Source organism: Talpa occidentalis, unplaced genomic scaffold (assembly GCF_014898055.3).
Source record: "Talpa occidentalis isolate TD23 unplaced genomic scaffold, MPIMG_talOcc4v2.1 talOcc4.4, whole genome shotgun sequence".
NCBI lineage: Eukaryota > Metazoa > Chordata > Mammalia > Eulipotyphla > Talpidae > Talpa > Talpa occidentalis.
In genome coordinates, this window is record NW_023604295.1 from 36,479,268 (window position 1) to 36,499,444 (window position 20,177).

The 20,177-nt window shown below is 39.5% G+C and overlaps 1 protein-coding gene across 3 annotated transcripts in view; it reads left to right on the forward strand.

Annotated features, from left to right (window-relative positions):
• The window catches only part of IL1RAP (interleukin 1 receptor accessory protein), a 134,265-nt gene that overhangs the window by 16,969 nt on the left and 97,119 nt on the right, over positions 1 to 20,177 (forward strand). The window lies entirely within an intron of this gene.

Consider the following 20,177-nt stretch of genomic DNA (forward strand, 5'->3'; position numbering starts at 1 on the left):
AAAAACTTATCTCCTGGCTTCCTATTTGTCCAAACACAGCAGAACTTATTCACTTGTCTTAACTTATTTAAAATACTTGCTTACACCCAATGCTGTATCTCCTGAAATTTCAACAGTCAAGAGCAAGCAAATACAAAGCCTACCACCTCCATTCAATGAACAGCCACAGAATTTTTTACTCCTAGAGGGGACCCTAGAACAAGAAAAATCAGAGAGACAACCTCATGTTCTGAGCTTTGGGGCATCTGGGATGTTGCAGTTATTAATGTAGGGTCTTGGCTCATGGGAGCAGAGGAGACATAGAGAAGCCTAGCTTTTCCAGGTGTCTTTCAACTGAATATGTCTAATGGTTTTCCTAAAATACTAGATCATTTGGGTCAAAAAGGTTAACTCCTTGAAATAGACCAGCGAAGGTTGTGCTTTATTTAAAGTGCAGTGTCCTTTCTAGTGCCGTGTCCTTTCCATGCTGCTTCTGCTTCAGAGCTCCCATGTGAGAACTGCCTATCAAGCCCGTGAGCTTTCTGCCTCCTTAAAAGATGTTAAAAGATGTAGGGAAACATTTATAAGGATGGAGAGCTGAAATTCTAGTAATAAGAGAAAAAGAGAATAATATTAACTGACAAATTTAGCTGTTGTCTAAGTGCCAGCCATTTCACACAAGGATCTCACATAATCCTCACATCTATATTTCAAGTGGGGCTTAAATTGTTCACCAGTAATGAAACTGAGACTTGTCACAGGTAAGAAGTGTGCACAGCCTGGAGAATTTGAGTCGAGTCTGTATAACTGCAACCCGAGCCCAAATCTTGTACTTGGCCTCATTGTGCTGAGGTGCGCCCTCTACCTCATAGCCTCTATCCAATCGGCTTCTATGGTATAGAAAGTATATAAACATCTCATGGCAGCAGATATTAGTCACTACGCTGAGTCTTTGACAATTCCCTAGAAACCCAACTTGGGCTGAGCTAGTCCTTTGGCCAGTGGAATTGCTGACATTTAATTGCTCCCTTTTCTCCTTTTTCTTTTTTTTTTTTTTTTTTTTTTTAAAGATTTATTTATTTATTTATACAAGCACTGGGGCACAGTCAGAAGTGCGGGAGGGTGAGAGAATTCACCAGAGCCAGAGCGGGGAGCAGAGCAGGCAGAAGGACCGAAGTACACTGCTGAGGGGAGCAGCGGGCGGCAGGAGAGGTCTGCGCGCCATGTGGGACCCTCCTCCGGTGGCCGGGGAGCAGCCGGGGATCGAACCGGCGCCGCAGAGGCTGCGGGCAGCTTCGCAACCCAGCGCTCAACCGCTGCGCCACCGGGGAAGCCCGCCCTTTTCTCCTTTTTCAATTTCCTTTTAAGCCCAGACAGGGTGGGAGGTACCTTCATTCACTGCTGCCAGTTTTTCCTGTTTTAGTCACATTCAGGTTACCTCAATATGGTTTTCAGTCTTTGAGGTGAGTAGAGGAATGAGTGTTTTCCAAAAGCTTTAGTTTCTCCCCACCTTTTTTAAAAATTGTGGTAACATTGGTTTACCGAGTCTTCCCTTTTTGAAAGTGAGATCTGCTTTCAGTAGGGAACCACTGGGTTAAGTGCTCAGCAGTGTCTGTAGTCGAGAAAGACACTTTCCTGACGTGACTCCAGAGACCTCAACCCAGATGAGCAGGTAGGTGTGTTCCAGGGTATCAGAATCTGGCTCAGCGTAAGGAGACATTTGTTACTTACTGAGCCATATGAAAACTAAATTGGTAATGAGTTCATCGAGACTGGAGAAATTTAAAGAGGGCCTAGACGGCCACTTGGCAGAGATGTTACAGGGAGATTTGAACATTGGAAAAAGAAGTTTGAATCAAAATGACATGTGAGAGCCTTTCCGGCCTTGAGATTCTGTCTTGAATTCACTTAGAAACTTTATATTGGGAATAAAGGTTTCCCCTTGTTATAATTAACATCAACTAGTGATGTCGCCTCCTCCCTCCCCCCTGTGCTTCCCCTGTCTGAACAACTACTCGATTTAAGAAGGGAACTTAGGATGAGGAAGGATGTGGCTTCTTCCCACTTGGCAGCCCTCCGGGTCAGAATGGAAGACTTGTGTCTGGGCCTGGCACGGATCCGTCGGCCCTCTTACCAGCCCAGTTGTGTCTGTGATAGAGCACGTGGGAAGTGCACATCCATGTCGAAAAACCTCCTACCCACTGCCAGCTCTAGATTTTTTACAATTTTTTTTTTAATCACTGATGAATGCAGTCTGGCCCAGGGCAGACCTCTCACAGGAATGAAGACACACCCTGAAACAAGTTCAAGTCAGACCAGACAAGCATTGCCTGAAAAATATTCCCGTGTAGTTGGCAGCACATGAGAAAGTGTCTTTGAGAGCAGTTTCTTCTTGCCATTTCAAAGGAGAGCCGCTTGCAGGCTGCCTAGGGTGTCAGGAGGGCAAAGCTTCTTTTTTTTTCCCCCTATTTTTTTAATTGGCTTGCTGCTAATCTGAAAGCTGTGCTGTTCAAAAATGATAATCCTTCGATTTAATGTCAGAATTGAGACAATTCCTTGGTTCTTGAAGGAAGGAGTGTTACAATGACAGAAAGTGTCCAGCAGTTGATTAACCACTTTGATTTGAAAGAATAAAAACAGATATGCACACTGGCTGCAGGTTTTAGTGCTTCAACTCAGAATGGACAATGCTTTTCAATTAAATACAGTGATCTTTCTCCTCACAGCTTATAAAGACTTTACCAAATCTTCAACCCAGTTCAAGTGTGCCTGTGTGTGTGTGGTGTTATAGCTGAGCATGCTTTGCTCAAATCTATCATGTTTGGATATTTTAACATATGAAGTCTTGTCCCTTATAGGGAAGCTTCAGGAACTCACAGCTATCCAAAGTCAGGTCAACCGCACTGTCCCCAGGAAATAAATATGATAAAAGCTTCATAGCTGCAGGGCTCCTTAGGGATCTGGTCCAACACTGCCTGGAGGTAGTCTGGCTGAGATTCCTGTTTGCACATAAATCTTCACAAAGTCACGGGAGGAGGGCAGAGACTTCAGCACCTCCAACAGACTGCTCATTGCTCCTCAGCCGAAAGAGCTGTCTTCCTTTGACACAGGACTGCTGCCTGTTTAGACATGACTCCCAGGATATAAATGATGTGTTATTTTAGGGGACACTCATATTTCCTAGTAGTTTTTCAGAGTTGGGAGGCTTCATCAATGAAGGGCTTCAAAAGCTACCTCTCCACCTTTTCACAAGTGAGCTATTGACCTCTTCAAAGTCACCTCACCTTCCTGGGCTCTTGTTTCCCACATGGTGTCCCAAATATTAACATCTGAGGCCTTTTCTTATTTTCTAAAGGTCGTCTTGATGAGAAGATAGATAAGGGGGATGGAAGAATTAAGAAACAGTCAAGGGAAGATAAGGCTTAGAAAAAGAAATCATTTAAATACAACTCAGAAAATACTTGTAGCAAATATATGAAACATTCTCTCATGTCCTACAAGGTATCTGAATATCCTCTATTTGCCTCATTTCTATTTGCTAGATGCTGAACAGAAACATGACTCATAACTATGAAGAAGTTTAGAGATCATCACATTCTGGTCCCTCATTTCACATATAACAAGTCTGAAACCCTCACAGAGTTGCAAAGAGCCTTGAACTCAACTGTCCACTGTGTGCAGTTCACATTGAACACATTGCTGTACTTTTTATTTAGCAACAAGAACTCTTTAGAGAAAGAATCAGGCTGGATTCTCCAAGGTGCCTGATTCGAAATGGTAGAAGAGTTTAGTGACCAGAAAAACACAGCAAGGAAAGTTGTTCTGTGTGTGTGTGTGTGTGTGTGTGTGTGTGTGTTCATATGTATTTGTATGTGTATGGCTATTTTCCCTGTAATAAATGTAGTGGGTGTAAGTTACTTTCTGTGTTGCTCTGTTCCTGGCCAAAACATGTTTTCCTTTCTATTAGGGCTTAGAAGGTCTATGCTTTCTACCTAACTCTCAGGGTCCCCAATAGACCTCTCGCCTTCACTTCTTTGATCACAGTAATAAACTTTCACTTAAATTTTTTCATTGTAAATTATATTTTTAAATAACATTGGTTTACAACCTTGCATATGATTCAGAGGTACAGCCACAGTATTTCTTAATGTAAAATCTCAGCTTCTGAAAATACACAGTGAATGACACATTCAATGCTGTAGAGTATTTTGAAAAGTTGAGGTGATTACTGATTTTGTAATCCAGGATTGTAGCAAACATAGCAACTAAGATTCATCCTTCCCTAATGTATAGGCAACCAGCTGACCTTGGATGGATGGTGGTACCTTTTGTTTTTCTGTCTGTTAAGTGGGGTGCTTGGCCCAAAGGCTTCCTTAGGTATTCAATTATTAAGGATCTTGGAAATGTTTTCAGAATATCTCTTTCTAAAGTGTATTCCATACTGCACAGCTGTCTTATAGCAAGTGCCTAAAGAAATTATGTCTTTATTTAATAATTTATGCCTCTGATTTTGAACATCAATTTTTTTTTTTTTTTTTTTTTTTTTTTTACTGTGCACACACAATGCTGTCCTCTTGAAATCTGTAAGACTACATGTAAGCACTCAGTGAGCCTAGACTCCCTTATCACTGTTTTTATTTGGTGGTTTTTCAGCTTTCTTATTTGCTTTAAATAGCTTAACTTTTTCACTATTTTTCTGAATTTATTTATTCATGCATTCAAGAACCAGGGTACAGGCCAGATGTTCGGAAGGGTGAGAGTATTCACCAGAGACAAAGCGGGGAACAGAACAGGCTGACTGACTGAAATACATTGCTGAGGGGAGCAGTGGGTGTGACAGGAGAGGTCTGCTGTGCCATGTGGGTATCTCCCCGGCCGCCCGGGATCAAACCTGTGCTGCAGAGGCTGTGGACAGCTTCAGAGCTCTGCGCTCAACCACCTGCACCACCAGAGGAGGCCCTCAACTTTTTCACTATTGACATGCTTACTTATAAAAACCTTTTGCCTTCCATCCAAATTTTTTTTTAACTCTCCATTGCTTTGGCATAAGGACTCAGACAACCAAGTTGTTAGAATGAAGATCTGAGAGACTGTACTCTCAGTGAAGTTGATTGAATTTTTTAGGTTGATGCAGAACCTATTCTTCTTGTTGCTTCGAGCATTCATGTGCCTAGTAGTTGGCAACTGGACATCTGTTGGATTCATCAAAATGCCATTAATAGAGAAAAGGTTAAGTTAAATACACTGTGGTATAGCTGGACAGTGGACTTGTATTTAGCCATGAAAAAGAATAAAGTTATATTCACTAATATGGAAGACTGTGAATGACGTATTGTTAAACAGAAGCAACTCATAGACCCAAAGTCATGATTCAATTTTTGTAAAAAGAATCAGTTATTGAAAAAGTATAAAGCTAGTACTTGCATGTGATTATGTTGGGAGTGAGTTTAATAAATGCTGAAAAGAGAGAAATAGGGTATGTAATATTTTCACTTCTTATCTAATATATTTTTAAAGGAGATTAATAGAATTATAGATAATCCCCCAATAGTTTATATTTGTTATGCATACTTAAAAATACATACAAAGTTTAAAATATGTTACAGTGAATACCCATATCATCTCTGCCTCGATTCTGCAATTGCCATTTATCATATTTGCTTTATGGCAAGGCACATATCTATTACCTGTTTGAATGTAGGATCTTTTCTATGAAACCCCTCTAAGTCTGTCAGTGAAAAGGAGTCACTTCTAAGGTATTATTTCCATAACTTTTATTTACACTTTATCATTTAGGCTGTTGCTTTTCTGTCTATGGTCCATGGAGCATCACCAAACGCAATCTCTGTGGACTCACTAGAAATGTAGAACCTTGAGCCCTGTTGTAGACTTACTGAATAAGAATTTCCATTTTACCAATATCTCCAAGTTATTCTTGTGTACATTACAATTCAAGAGGCACTGTCTTAGAACTGATAGCCAACTTTGCCTTTCATTTGATTGCCTTTGTGTCAGTGCGTTCTGATAGACTGCGTATTGTGATCAGGGACTGTGTCTTCATCTTTCATCTGCAGGGCACGGTGCAGGGCTTTGCATGCTGCATAGGCCCTTTAGTGTGTGTTGTTAAATGAAAGCCTGAGCTTTTAAAGAGGAGGGGTATGTGAGGGAAATATATGAATGCAGGGTATTCTTGTCAGCAAGATATCTTTGAAATTGTCTCATTCCTGTTGTTGCTGTGGTCAGATTTTTACAGACCTCTCCCAAAAGGGCTTTCCCCATTATCAAATCTGTTTCCTCCTCTCACTTTTTTTTTCCTCTCTCACTTTTTTGAGCAGTGCCATAATGACATATGCAATATTAAAGCTCTCAGAAACTCAAGCAAATTCACAGGGAAACACTTGGCGTTGGTATTTTTTTAAATAGGGTTATATCTGTACAATTGGCATGATTGTATATTTTTAAGAATCAGAAGGCCAAACCTAAGGTCAGAGTAAGGTCCAGAATCAGATTTTGGTGTATCTAATATTGGGAAAATATCATTGTTTTAGATGATTATATGTTATATTTTAATATTTTGAAAGTTTCAAACGGGCTTTTTCTATCTCTATTGTAAATTCTCTTCAGATTCTTTCTCATTCTTTCCTATTATTCCCCAGGCATTTTGTTGTTGTCTATTAACTTCCATTTTCTAGTGTCTTTATCTTTGTTTTGTAACTTTTTTTTTTGCTTATTCAACTCATTATTCCCAAACTTCTGTCCTGTATAACTCTGCTAATATAACTGCTCATTTACAAAAATGTTGAGAGAAATTAATACAATTATAATAAGTAAATACATAAAATTTAAAAATTAAATCAATAAAATAATGAATCAATATAATAATGAAACAAGTACAATAAAATGCACTTTAAATAATCAAAAACAAAGAAATAACAAATAGGTGACTATTTGATTTATGTAAAGTTAATTCCAGTGGAGACTAGCTATTTTTTAACCTGTTATTAAAAGCAAATCTTGACTATGTAATGACTGTAGCATTTCATTCTTTAAGATTAAGATAATGAAATTGTTTGAATATGCCTTTATACTTACATTCATTGATTGATTTAGAAGATATTTTCTCCATATGCTCTTCATATGTCATTTTAATGGAACTCAAAAATGAATTATAGAACAGTGAAACAAAGATTGTTTGCCTTTAAGCCTTTTAAGGTGCTAACAATGAAATATAAGAGATGAGACATGCACATAAATAACTATAATACAGGTAGAAGGGATTAAATACTAACAAACCTATAATAAATTTGTCATAACATTTTTGTTTAGAGAATTTCAGAAGATATTGCATATGCAGAAATGAGAGAAAGTTTATTATTCTCTCTTTCACCCCACCCCTACTGCTTCCCTCCCTGTCATCCTTCCTCCTCCTTTGTAAGTGTTTTTTTTTTTTTTTTTACATTTTCTTCTCTTTTGCCATTGCTTTTTTTTTTTTTTTGGTCTTTTGTGGACCAGTGTTTGTGTCATACCTCTCTGTACCTGAAATTCTCAAAAGGCATAGAATTTTCTACTTGAAAAATAGTCATTTTATAAACCTTCTTCATGAGTCTATAGAGAAATTTTTTTCCTGGATGTAAAATTAAACATTTATTTGTTTTCAATATGAAAATATATTTTCAATTTGTTTTTCTTTTCTTCCAGAAGTTCATTTGGTTCTTCTGGTTTTCCTACCAGTTTGTAATTTCTGTAATTTTGCCCCCCTCCCCTAAAATTTATCTTGTTACAGATTTTAGAGGTATTAGGAGATATAATAAAATAAAATCCCTTAAGCTAAAAAAAATTAATATACAAAAATATGTTGTATTTCTACACATAAGGAAGGAACTAGCAGAAAGAGAAGTCAGGAAAACAATTCTATTTATATCACATAAAACATAATTACCTAGGGATAAATTTAACCAAGCAGGTAAAGGACCTATACATTAAAAAGTATCAGATATTATTGAAAGGAATAGAAAAGATACAAAGATATGGAAAGAGGTTTTATGCTGATGAATTACAAGATTGACATTGTTAAAATGGCCACATTACTTAAAGCAATATAAAGATACAAAGCAATCTATCAAAATGCAAGTGATATTTTTCATAGAAATTGAACATAACTGCTAAAGGCCTCAAACAGTCAAAACAATCTGAGAAAATAAAGAACAAAAATGTGGAGCTATCATGCTCCCCAACTTTAAACTATACTACAAAGCAGTAACAATCAAAACAACATGCTATTGGGACTAAAAACAGACACACAGATCAATGGAACAAAATTGAGAACACAGAAATAAACCTAAACATATTGGGTTGTCGGAAAAGTCATGATGCATTTTTTTCCTATGTTTTTCTATGTTTTCTCAAAAAAAAATGTCATGACTTTCCTGACAACTCAATGTATGGACAAATAATTTATGACAAAGAAGCTAAGAGCATACATAGAGCAAGAAAAATATCTTCTGGGCCTCTCTGGTGGCGCAAGGGGTTAAGCTAGCTCTTATGAGGCTATCCGCAGCCACTGCAGCAAGAGTTCAAACCCCGGCTGGCCAGGAAGCAACCCACGTGGCTTAGCAGACCTCTCCTGACTCACCCGCTGCTCCCCTCAACAGTGTACTTTGGTCAATCTGCCTGTTTTGTTCCCCACTCTGTCTCTGGTGAATCCTCTCACCCTCCACACCTCTGGCCTGTACCCTATTCTTGTATGCATAAATAAATACATCTTAAAAAAAAAAAAGAAAAATCTCTTCAACAAATGGTGTTGGGAAAACTGGACAGCCACATACAAAAGAATGAAACTAGACCTCCAAGTGACAAGCAGGAGAATTACTTGAAAATTGAATAAAGATTTGAATGTAAGACCTCAGAACATAAAACGCATAGAATAAAACAAGGGTGATAATGCTTCTTGACTTCGGCGGTAAAGACGTTTTATGGATTCCATGGGCAAGGAAAACAAAAGCAAAAGTTAACCAGTGGGACATCATCAGACTAAAAGGTTTCTGCATAGAGAGAAAGAAACTATTGTCAAAATGAAAAGGCAGTCTACTGAACAGGTGAAGATACTTGCATATCATACATATTTGGATTAATATCCAAAATTTATAAATCTCAAGAATAAACAACCCAATTAAAAAATGGGCAGGGGATCTGAATAGACACTTGTTCCAAGAAGACATACAACTCCAATGGCCGACTGCAATATTTTGTTTTATAAGAAAAATACGTAGTTGGCCATCCAGATGACCAAAATCCACTTCTCATATGTGTTTTGTCTTCATCCCAGTTCCTGTCTCACAGGTTCCAAACGCCTTGGAATTTCCTCAGTGTTGAGAGAGATAAAGGTATCTCTTGTTGTTAGTAAGTTGACTTTTTGGAAAGTACCTTTTGGATAGGGCTGATTGCCTGGAGAACAATTCTTGAGGCACTTCTAGTTCCAACCCCAGACTTCTGGGGAGGGGGAAGGGTTGGAGATTAAGGTCAATTTCCCATAACCAATGAATTTGTAAACATGCTGACACAATGAATGAAACCTCAATGAAAACCCAAGAGGAGGCCTCCCCTGGTGGCACAGTGGTTGAGTGCTGTGCTGTGCAGCTGCCCATGGCCTCTGCAGCACCGGTTCGATCCCTGGCCACCGGCAAGGGTCCCACATGGCACGACAGACCTCTCCTGCCACCCACTGCTCCCCCCAGCAATGTATTTTGTCAGTCTGCCTGTTCTGTTCCCTGCTCTGGCTCTGGTGAATTCTCTTACCCTCCAGCGCTTCTGAATGTACCCAGTGCTTGTATAAATAAATAAATAAATCTTTAAAAAAAAAAAAAAAAGACCAAGAGGATGGGCTTCTGAGGACTTCCAACTTGTGAGTATGAGACAGGTGAAAATGGCATCCCTGGAGAAGGCATGGAAGCCCCATTCGCTTTTCCCATACCTTGCATCTCTTCAAATTGGCTGTTCCTGCATAATATCTTATATAATAAATCAGTGATCTAGTAAATGGGTTTCCTGAATTCTGTGAGCTGCTCAAGCAAATTAATGGAACCTGAGGAGTGTTTCCTGGAAATCTCTGATTTATGTAGGCAATTGGTCAGGAGTACAGAGCTTACAACTGGCACTTGAAGTCTAAGGAGGGGGTCCTGGAAACCTCTAATATTTAAACACTTGGTTGGAAGAACACATAACAGTCTAGGCTGGCCACTGATATATGAAATGGAGCTTGGTCTTGGAAGACTGAGCCCTTAAACTGTAGAATCTGATGTTATCGTTGTGGTTTTTGGAGTCTGTGGGTTTGGAGTGCAGGGTCTTTGAGTTCATCAGAGCTCCTGTTTCAGCAACACTTGGCAAGATTCCTAGGCGAGTTTCTCCATGAGATGGAGACAATAGTTATATTTAAAGGGCAGGTTTATCAGGGAAAGGGACAGAAGAGTAAAAGACACTTGCATAGACACAAGCGAGCACGAAGAGCTGCCCCAGAAGGGACAGGTTTGCTGAGAGAGGCCTGCATAGTTGCAGGTGGGTGGCATTGAGGAGAGCTGCCTCTGCTGAGGGAGGTCAGTGAAGAGAAGTCCCAGCATGGTACAGGTTACAGGCAGGCAGGAGGCTGCTGCCCTGCGGAGGAAGAGAGTTGGTGAAAAGAAGCACCTGCATAATCACAGGTGAGGAGTGGGGATGCTGCCCGGAGTCTGTGCAGAGACTGAACTGATGCAGTCTTATTCTGTTTGGGAGGGGTCACTCCTTGTGAGTGTCAGTTGGTAGCTAATTTTAGATAACTGTAGAATTTGAAAGGGGACTAGAGATTCTACAATGTGCTCAATCTCCATATTTTACCTTTGGATGGACCCTCGGATACCTGCTTGGATGTCATGCTTTGTAATCTAGGCGTCCACGCATAAGGATTCTAGTCTGTGCCTAAGGATAGATACCAGTTGCTTAAGGAGAAGAGTTTCTGCAACTGTGCTGTCTGCATCTAAGGATCTTGGTTTCCATAGCTGTGTCAATGGCTACGTTAATGTCTTCTACCCCACCTACTTGTGAGCCAAGGTTCTGGTCTTGTGGCACACCTCCTTTTCAGTTTTCTTTGTTGTTGTTTTTTTTTTTTTTTTCTATTCCTGTCCTCCATCATTATCACTGGATGGATAGTGTCATGATTGAGTTGAATTATTAGATGCACTGCCTATATCTGAGAATTGCTTTCTTCCATGTATGTTCACATTGGAAATTGGGTCTAGGAACTCAAAAAATTAACCAGTGTTAGTTCAATTGAAAATTAAACAACAATAAATAACAAAAGTAGCCAAATCCCTCACCCCAGAGGTATTCTCCATGAAGGTAAGAGAAAAACAAAATACTTTTATTACTGAGTAAGTATTAAATCCAAATATGATACACATCGGGCAAACCTGTGCAGAAACAAAAAGAAATCTTACCTTTTTCTATGTCCAAGCAGCCTATTGCTCACAGGGTTTCAGGATAAGCAATAACTTGTCTCAAGTCAGGAGGCTTGATAGCATCATTTGTCATAATAGTTCATCCTGCCTTTGTTTAAAATTGGGGTGACCTTCTGTGTTGGCTTTATCCAGAGGAGAAACAAACTTCTCATTATCTTTATTTTTCAATTGTATTTTATTGTGGGAAGAATACTTAATTTATGTTACCCCCTGTGTACCCTCCTAAAATTTTGACTACAATACATTATTGTTGACTATAGATACAGTGTCGCATAGCAAATCTCTAGAGCCTATTCATGTTTCTCAACTGAAACTTTATTCAGTTTCCCCCTCCTCCAGCCCTTGGCAACCACTATTCCACTCTTTGATATTATGAATTGATTATTTTAAATATCTCATGCAAATAGAGTCTTGTAGTATTTGTTTTTCTGTGACTGGCTTATTTCACTTAATGTCTTCAAGGCTTAGCCATTGTTGCTACATAATTCAGAATTTCCTTTCCTAAGGCTGATTAGCATTACATTGTGTTTCTCCGTGACAGTTTCTTTATCCATTTATCTAGACAGGCATTTAGGTTGTTTTCACATCCTGACTGTTGTGAATAGTGTTACAGTGGATAAGGGAGTGAAGCTATCGTTTTAGGATCCGATTTGAATATTTTTGAGTTAATACTCAAAAGTAAATTTGCTGGATCTGACAAGAGATAAGTTTTGCAACTTGGAGAAAAGTGTTCCCCCAGAGTTAGACTCATACCTACCCAAAGAAACTGGAAGATAGGGTTACTATCTCCCTTGATGTTTACTTTTCAAGGATATCACCTACAGGTGTTCAAGAAAGACATAACTATGTTACTAAGGTCACAAAAGACCTATCTAATCTTCAACATGATTTATACACATTTCAGAGAAAATACCCAATAATATGGTAGAGGACTACTGGTGACCTGGTAATGGATATAGTGTTGTAACATACAGCTGAAGAACTGGGATGCTATATTTCTGAGATATATACCGTGTTGTAAAAGTGTTATTGTAATAAAAGATATTTTAAAAATAAAGGTAGTGGTGGGCCTCCTTGGTGGTACAGGCAGTTGAGCACAGCACTGTGAAGCTGTCCGCGGACTTTGCAGCGCGGGTTCCATCCTGGCCAGCCGGCAAGGGTCTCACATGGCACGGCAGACCTCTCCTGTCTCTCCCGCTGCTCCCCTCTGAAGTGTTTCAGTCAGTCTGCCTGTTCTGTTCCCCGCTCTGTCTCTGGTGAATCCTCTCACCCTGCCACGCATCTGGCCTGTACCCTGGTTCTTGTATAAAAATAAATAAATCTTAAAAAAAAATAAAGGTAGAGGCAAGTAGGGTCATTCAAAGATATCTCATAATTACTAGTTTTCTATAGTAAGTGCACTGACAAAAAAGAGAGGGAAATCTTTGCTTATTTCAACAAGAGAATTAATCTTCTTATTTTTAATTTGTATTTGCTTTTGCAGAGACTACGACATGTTTTAGTATGTTCAACTGATATAGTTTAATATTAATGTCTATTTTTTTCTGAGTTAGCAATCAGCCAAGGATTCAGCTGAGGTTTGCCTTTGGGCTTGCATAATAAATTATAAACCTTCATGATGAAATCTAATTTGCAAATCATTAGCATTTATTTTTTTTATTCTCATTGTGGTAAAATATACTCAATTTACTATTTTGACTACTATGATATGTACAATTCATGGCATCAGGGCCATCCTGTTGTGCAGCTCTCATCAGCCTCCATCTCTACAATTTTTTCATCTTCCTCAACAGAACCTGTACTCTTTAAACACAAAGTCTTTTATATCCTCCATACACCCTGACCCTGCAACTGCCATCATTAGCATTTTAACCTACCTATTAAAAACTGCCCATGAAATCTCAATATCCTGCCTATATGCAATAATGAGAATCCTGATTGCCCAGGATTTGAAACACAAAGGTGTTTTCTTAGGAAACTGGCTGAGAAAAGCAACTTTAAAACCCTTGAATGTGGTGCCCCACTTATCTAAGTGATGCTACACTAATTACAAATAATCTAAGTCTGTGCAGTTCCCAGAAATGTCTCATTTGTGCCACGCCATTACTTTGAAAGTAATGAAAACCGCTCTGCCACTGAAATATTTTTTGCTTATAATTCAGGGATTTTCCTAACGTAGATTGGCATTTTCCATGACCTTTGCTCCAGTGAATCTTTATCTTTCTTCATTGATCTGTTGGATTATTTTGTGAAGCACAGCAAACTAAATATCAAACACTTTCTTGCTATGTTTTGTTTTATGTTTGCCATGGGCATTGGGGAGAATGATGTGAAAGAATCAGGCAGACAGTCTGCTGCAATCAGAGAACCTTATTTAAAACCAAACTCTGGTATTTGATTGCTGTGATATCTTGAGTAAGACTCTTCACCTTTTTACACCTAATTTCTTCATCTGTAAAACAAGAAAATTATATTCCTTTCTGAATAAGTGTTGTGAATGCTAAATAAAATAAGACATAAAAGGAAGTGCTGTGCAAACTGTCAAAAGATGAGTTATTTCAGTTAAGTAATGCACCCAGAATATAGTAGGGATTTGGAAAATTTTGTTGAACGAATGAGCAGATATTGCTTGCACAATTAAATCTTCTTGCATTCTCTTCTGTCCACACACATTTTCTGCTTTGGTTTATAGTCTCTGCTCTCTACTTTCATCTGATTCCTCATCAGACCCCTGTCTCCTGTCTGACATCATACTTAATGTTTAAAAACTCCAGAGTTCAAGATTTAGGAGTGATATGATGGGATCAAAGAATGTCTGTTACATCAGCTCTACCTTTTGGAGATTAGGTTCTTCCTCAGAGTTTCTAAAGGGCTAGCAATAACAGTAAGAAATACTATCATCCAGGGGCCTCCCCGGTGGCGCAGCGGTTGAGCGCTGGGTTGCGAAGCTGCCCGCAGCCTCTGCTGTGCTGGTTCGATCCCCGGCTCCCCTCAGCAGTGTACTTCGGTCCCTCTGCCTGCTCTGCTGCCCGCTCTGACTCTGGTGAATTCTCTCACCCTCCTGCGCTTCTGACTGTACCCAGTGCTTGTATAAACAAATTAATAAATGTTAAAAAAAAAAAAGAAATACTATCATCCAATGGAACATGCATAGTTAGGAAGAATGGGATCCCCCCCGCCAACCCTCTACCTCCAGAAGCAACATGCTCAGGGGATATCACCCTGACAAAAAATAAATAAATAAAATAAACTGCTATGATGTTAATCAGGCACTGTGACTCCAAATCAAACAGCATTCCATGGCTAGTCCCAAGAGTTCCCTGGATGGCCACTTAGGCACAGGCTCCCCAAGAAGACTATCCTGTTTAGTGCCATCATGCACAGGATACATGAATATGTATGTATTGTAAGGTATGACCAACTCATATGAACAAAATAGATGGCAGTCCCAGGATGTTCTTGTTATTTGTCTGAGATAGTATTGTGAGCAAACACCTCCCTAAAGATGATCTGGAGGAAAAAAAAATGAGCGTTGAGTTATCAGAGGTGTGGAAAACAAATGAAAGAGTTCTACCATTTTCTTGGACTGAGAAAAAGCCTGTAGAGTCACTCCATCAGGATGTCACAGTCCTTCGTGCCATTGTCCAGAGTACTTTCCCTGTGCAGGATGTGCTTGCCCTGCCAGACTGACCATCAGAGGTAGAGCCCTTGCTCGAGGGTCTCTAGAGAAAATATATCCACACTTAATAGTGGTACAAGGTAAAGAATTGCATTACTGCCACCATCAGGGAATGTTGTAAGAAGAAGGAATAAATGACATCCGACTAAGGGAAACATGGAAGTTTCATGAGGGAAATGGTTTTGGAAATAGATCTTGAAGGATGGTCAGTGTTTGTATATGTGAAGAGGGGCATTCCAGGCGGAAGGAATGATTAAAAGGGAAAGAAGACGAGGGTGATTTATAGCACAGTCTCTGTGTGTACCTGTGACCTGACTCCGGGTTTTGCAAGGAGTGGTGTGGAGCAGGGTTTGCTGTCAAATCCTGGAGGATCCAGAATGTCATATGAAGGACAGCAGGGAAATGGAATTAAGATGTGCTGTGTGGGAAAATTGATTTGGTCCTTGTCATCAGTCAACCTTTACAGGTGTCTTCATGGCACCCAAAACTTAACTAAGGCTTTTACAGCCTTCCTATTTGTGATATGGGAAACAGCTCTTCTTTCGGTGTTGGAGAACAAGATTTCAGTCTGTTTTTCAAGCATCAGTGGATAGAAAGAATATTTACATGCAAAAAGCAACTGTTTTTAGGTTAGCCTAATGAATACATGCATTTTCTCCTTTTTTTTTTTCCATAGGAGGGTAGACCAATTAAACATAATAGCACTTTTAATTTTTCTAGTGTGTGTTAACGTCGCAGGTGAAGGAGTTATTTGCCATGTCTCTTCATGTGTGCTGACTCTTTATAATTGGAGAAATAAGAGCTGTGCTCTGTTCTCTGACTCTCCCTCTATGGTATCTTATGTTCTGATTTGGCAAGTCTTTATGCATCCAAAATGCTACAAGAAGTGAAATCATAATCAACTCCAATTAGCTACACTGACCGAGCATAGCATCACCATACTTAAATCCACCAGCATGTCTTATGTCTCATTTTAGTTAGTCATTATGCTATTATTTCTCTATCAGCTTGCCACAGGCATGGCTTAGAAAATTGATTTGAATTTCCCACTTTTTTCCACAATTAAGAATTCATGACCCTCAACTCATAAGGATTTTTTTTTTCTTTTGCTAATATACCCCATGAAAGAATTTACAGGGATTTTTCACAGTGGTGCCTTATGCAGATGAAACCCTCTCCCCTGTCCCCACCAGCCCCCACACTCCACATTTTTTTTTTTCCTAAAAGAGCATCAGTCAGCATTTCCAAACTGTGCAAAGAATTCTAATGCTTGGAGATGTTAAACAAGGTTTCCTAAAGTCAATTAAATTTGAGGAGCCTGTAAATGATTCCTAAGTAAGTTAGTTTCACAGCATACGTTCATGTACTAGAGGCCCTGAGAAGTCCCACAGAAAAAGAGAGCTTTTTAACCTAATTTTTAACCTGATGTTAATAACCTAATGCTTCTCTAAAATGAGGGCACAATACTAAAATGTAATTTTTGAAATCATTTTGTAGAAACTATAGCTGGACATTATGGATCAAATTATGGATCAATGTGTTGCCTTCAGAGGATATAAATTAATTCAAGAATAAAATAAAAAGTATATATCAAGAGTCTTGAATTTAGTAGGTATATTCGGACTGTGCATTGAATTCATCCTGTCTACCTACCAGGATTTATGTGAGAATTTTTTAAATTTTTTATAACTTGATGATCCTTTAAGACCCTCTGTGTGGCAACAGAGCTACTAGAACTGATATTATTTTTCTGAATCTAAAGAAACAGCAAAGGGGACTGAAATAACAAGACATTAATTTCTGCCGCAGAATGCCAATGCTGCTGACCCGGCGGGGTTATTGCAGAGTGAGATTAATTATGCAGATGTGCCACCCTAGGCTTTAGAGTTGAAGTGCCCTGTTGTAATTCACTGCAGGATCATCCGTGTAGCCAGCATATTGATATGATTATTATTCCACCAAGGTTTTATCCGCCTCTAGACAATTACAGAAACACTTACCAGCATCTCTCATTGACTTCTTATTTAAAATTCCCAGGGCCACAGCAGACATTGAGGTCCTTTTGTTGGAGACAGCCACAGATCAATGGCATGAAGCAACGTGGGATTTTTTAGGACATGACAAATACTGAGATGGTTTGCTAAGCAGAAGATAGATATTCAGAATGCGGGAGAAATAGAGTTTCTGTGGCCCCTGTCTCTAACACGAAATTTTAAAGTAATGACAAGAGAGGAAGCCAGCCTCAAGTGGGGAAGTCTTGAGATTTGGTCTTGGTCTCAGTTTGAATACTGGTCTCAGTTTGATTCCCCCCGTGAACTTGGGGGAATCACAACTTCTGTAAAATGGAATTGGTACTAAATACCAAACACCTGTCCATCTTTGGCATTTTAAATGAATATATTATGAGTGGAGGGGGGAAAAAAAGCTTTGTGAGTGATGGTGTTTTAAAAATATTTTCTGTGCTAACAAGAAAGCCTTCCATTGTTTAACTGGAAGGGTCGGCAAAATCGAACATGCTTTTTATGGCCCCATTGCTTGGGTAATGTCCTATTAACTCCTATCATCACGAGTATTGCTACCTAGGGCAGAATGCGGTAACCATGCGTTGATATGATTAGCAGCTCCAAGGAGTGTATGTCCTTGAAATGATGTGAAGAATAAAATTCTTATTTCTAATCCATAGTATTCCTAGTACCTAGTTTTAGGAAGTTCATGACTATAAGATAAGATTCATCTAATCATAATTTTCAACAAGGTTTCCTTCCTCCTCTGTACTCAGTGGTAACAAGTAAGGTTTGTTGTATTTTATTTTGCCCTAAATAACTTTTTTTTTTCTGTATGCATGGTTGCGACCTGTCTTCAGAGCCCAGCAGTAATGCTCTCTGATTCAAGGATTCTTTCTTACCATACCTACCCCCACACCCCTCTCCACACTGAAATGCAGATAATTCCTTCCTCAATGCATGTTGCTTGAACTGATTTATAAATGTAATAATAACAGGACAAAGTACAGTTAAACTACCTTGTACAGCTAAAGAACTGGTAACAATAATTATCTTGGGCATTTCATACTTGTCAACTTATAATCTTCTCAACAAACATAAGGAGTAGCTGCTATTCTTCCCACTTTAAAGTTGAGAAAACTAAGGCACAAACTTTCCAGTATTCTGCAGGTATCAGTTAAGTAGCAAAAGCAGGGATTGGAATAGCTAATGAATAGGCCTTAACTGCAAGGTTATAACTAGTAACATACAAGCAAGAGATGCCTGTTAGACTGTGAGTTCTATATGCCAGGGACATGTTAAAATCCATTTTATCCTTTCACATTTGGTAGAGAGAGACCACGTGGTAGGTACTTAGTTGCTGTCTAATAGCTTTGCCCTGGAAAAACAATGACTCCCCCACCCAAAAAAAAGCATAAGGTACAGCAAAAAATGCCCTGCTTGTACTCCATCAGTCTATTTTTAGTGTATATCCTGGCTTTTGTGCTCAATTTTCTTGTCAAAGCATTAAAAAACCTCATATTAAGCACCACGTAGTACCTGAATACCTCTCTGTAGGGACTCTTTTTTTTTTTTTCCCCTTAGTAGCTGTATGGTAAAGGTAAGATTTACTTGTTGAAATTAGGGTCACTTGAGTCTTTAGTGGTTTATGGATGAGTAGATAATAGCACTATAACATTCTAGTTCATTCTCGTCTGATGAAAGGGGACTTGCATGGTCTTACTTTATTGGCAGTAAAGTCACCAAATGTCGGATGCATACGTAAAGAACTGTGATCAAAGCCCCTACCCACTTCCCTCCATCAGAGTGATATGATGAACTGAGGTCACATTTCAGACAAGGAGACCACTGGGTGCATGTTGCCATCTGTCAGGATGATCCTGGTGTCCAAAAATCAGTGAAAGAAGTCTTAGAATTTTCTCAATAAGGACACAGACTCACACAGATCTCCTCAGTGTCCCCAAGGGGATTATTCTTTAACACTTTAGAAACAGAGATAGGATATTTCTTTAAGATTTTCTATTTTTGTCTGATGTGGATTCCCAGGAAGCCTTGGAATAGGGCCTTTGTATTTCTGGGGCAAGATTGGGGATGGGTTTGGGGAGGATGCTTAATGGACATGTTCTCCAGTAGACAGAATGCCTAAAGGTCGAGCCTCTCCTGAAACCCCAGTGCTTTCTCACAGTTGGTGCTGTCTCGTGTCACTTTGGTACACAGTAAGTCTTCTCTGAAAATTCTGATTTAACTATTGACTTTAATTCTTTTTTTTTTTTAAGATTTATTTATTTATACAAGCACTGGGTACAGTCAGAAGCGCGGGAGGATAAGAGAATTCACCAGAGCCAGAGCGGAGAACAGATCAGGTAGACTGATGAAATACACTGCTGAGGGGAGCAGTGGGCAGCAGGAGAGGTCTGTCATGCCATGTGGGACCCTTGCCTGCGGCCGGGGATCAAACCGGTGCTGCAGAAGCTGCGGGCAGCTTTGCAGCCCAGCACTCAACTGCTGTGCCACCAGGGGAGGCCCGGCTTTAATTCTTCTGAATAAAACTGTTTGTGAAAACTAAAGCACCAGGACAATCAGAAGTATAGGCAGAAGTCTCACAGCTAATTAGTAGAAGAGTCAGGACTAGGACCCAGACTCACCTCTTCTATTTCTATGTGTAATTGAGAACGTGGAGCCCCTGGGTGCTGCAGGGTATATTTCTGTAGCAAAGGCCTGCTTGAGGTTCCAGGGAGGAGGGCAGGTGAGGCCCTGGTCTGTTGGGCGATCCTTCACAAACCATCATTTTTCTGAAAGAAGTGAGGGGTGGGGGTGGTGCAGGAAAGTGCTCAGTGAAAGGACAACTGACTATGTTGTGAGACCAAGGATGGCATCGAGCCATTCCAGTTTCATTTCTGAAGACAGGTTCACTTATTAGGCAGTGAATATTGAATGAGGCAGAACTCACAGTGACCTTTGTTTACACCCACCCCTGGAGGAGACTGCTTCCTCTGGATGACCCTTCGCCTTGCTGAATAATATAGTGTT